Consider the following 2,324-nt stretch of genomic DNA (forward strand, 5'->3'; position numbering starts at 1 on the left):
CACAGGAGACAAATGCTGAGGCTTCACTTCATTGATAAACCTCCCAAAACTGGCTGTAACTGTTTCCTCATGAGGTCGGTGCTTCAAGACTGCAATAAGGTAAAGTATGAACAAGGATTAAAATTTGATAAGAGCACAACTGTGGAGCAACAAGAGCCAACTTGGGTGAAAACATTTTTCCTTTTGGTGAGAAAATAGGCAGAAGCTCTCACCCTGGACAGCAGATTGATGCACTCCTCTGACAGCCCAAACTGACCGGGTGGTTTTCTGAGAACAAATAATACAAAATCTATCCGGTTACACCTTCAACACCTTAAAAGGAGGTTTAAATTTGACTATTTTTATTTAGAATAGAGTCCTATTATAGGAAGCTGACACCACTACAATTAGTTTTTTGTCACTGTCTGACTCGCTGTAGACTTAACTCACATTGTTACTGTAATGAATATCCATCAGGTCCCCTGAGGGAGCTGTTGCATATATTGCAATAGGAATGGTTTACCCCCGTTCTTAAAAAGGTCTAATTTAAAACAATTGCTTAACATTGATTCTCAATAAAAGGCAATAAAAGGCAAAGAAAAAAGAGAAATGTGTTAAATGTTCTCTTTAAAGATTTATGGCTCTTTTTAAGGACTTTAAAAGTGTATTTCTCATTTTTCACAAATGTAGAAACAGCTCCATTCCTACCTGTAGCACTGACAGCATGACCCCAACTTGTTTCTTTCTTCTTGTCCCTTTTGGTTCCAGCAGCGATGCTCTACAGGGTGCTGATGTTTCTCTGGTTGTTAACCTGCCTGCCTTATATAGAGACACAAAGACCAAAAAAACTGGACAGGGCAGGGCAGGTGTATCAGTGACAACTCTCCATGAAATGAAACTGAAAAATTTCCTTGATAGTCATTTTCACCTATTGTGATGCTAGGCATAATCATCTTCCCCGAGGAGGAAGGAGGAGGAGGAAAAAATTCAGTTAGTGATGTCATCTCTTTAACCTTGTTAATTGCCTGTTTGAGTGGGGAAATTTTCATGAGCTCCTCCCAAACGCCAACATGTCCTATTTATAACAGGCTTTCACACTGCTGCAACAAATTTCCACACTTCATTTTTCTTACATATCCCGACAGGTAAGGAACTTCACCTAATTTTTCTCTTTTACTTACACAAAGTAAGGTTTTCTGACTGTATGTTACCTTAACCCCAGAATTATTCATACTGTAATTATTCAACTATTGTCAGATTTAGATTTTTAATTATTTTCTTTCAACAAACTTTGTTTCTGTCTTGATATGATATGAAAGATGTCTGTTTTTATTTTGGTTTGGGAAAAAAAACGGTGAGCCTTAATCTGCCATTCATGTGAATAACCTGAGCTTAACAGTATCCTCAGTATCATATAAACTACCCTGATGATGATTTTATTGATTTCATTTTCTGATTTTTTTTTATACTTTGATTAGTGACTCCATGAAAAGGACTAATCTTATATTTTAAAATGTATAGCTGACTAAGCTTTGACACTCATTCTAAACCAATAATATATTTTACTTGGCTGTAAATAGCTGCTTTTCAGAGATTAGAGCAGGAGCTACGAATACAAACTAGTTTCTTACATTTGTCACATTGCAACAATGGCTCTGCCCACTGATGACAGAGCAGGACCAACAGGTCACAGATATGTTTGAATATACTGAGAGGTTTCAGGACAATATAGCACTTTATCTATAGAAAGTATTCCCTGAAGACAGCAGAATGTTTAAACCTTGTGTCGCTCTGAATGGTGAAACCTTTGTATTTGGTTTAAATATTTTTGTGTTCTTCTGGAAGTGTTTGTTTTCATGATTTTTACTGTCTAGTCTGTGTTGTTTCTCTTATGTTTTTAATTCGACTGTAGATTCGGAGTGAAAAATGGCAGCATCAGATGGGTTTCCTGCCAGTTTCTATGGGGAACCAGGAGTTTTAGGCATGCTTTCAAATGGGATCAGTGCATTCCTTGTACTTTTACAGAACTTCTATACAGCTCACAATGGCAAAGCTCCAGTTGGAATAGAGAACATTCTTGCAGGTAAAATAAAATTGAAATGAAGTGTTCAGAAATACACTTTACTTTAATAAGTAAACCACCGTTTTGCAACCATTTTCCAGGTGTACATCTCATCCTGATTGGTGGGGTTTGCCAGTTGGTGGCTGGACTGCTCTCCTTCCGTAAATACGACCATCTGAGCGGTACTGCTTTCATTGGCTATGCTGCTCTTTGGGGCAGTTATGGTGCAACCAGAATCTACTATGGTGCCTTGTTTGAAAATTCAAGTATGACAACAACAACA

At 37.5% G+C, this 2,324-nt stretch overlaps 1 long non-coding RNA gene across 1 annotated transcript; it reads left to right on the forward strand.

Annotated features, from left to right (window-relative positions):
• The first annotated feature begins 1,071 nt into the window (after nt 1-1,071).
• Nucleotides 1,072-2,308, forward strand: LOC107089045. The gene is made up of 3 exons (XR_001481413.1): nt 1,072-1,124; nt 1,892-2,062; nt 2,143-2,308. It is a non-coding gene; the product is annotated as an uncharacterized LOC107089045 (long non-coding RNA).
• Nucleotides 2,309-2,324: the final 16 nt, after the last annotated feature.

The sequence above is a fragment of the Cyprinodon variegatus genome, unplaced genomic scaffold (assembly GCF_000732505.1).
Source record: "Cyprinodon variegatus isolate N-32 unplaced genomic scaffold, C_variegatus-1.0 Scaffold236, whole genome shotgun sequence".
Lineage (NCBI taxonomy): Eukaryota > Metazoa > Chordata > Actinopteri > Cyprinodontiformes > Cyprinodontidae > Cyprinodon > Cyprinodon variegatus.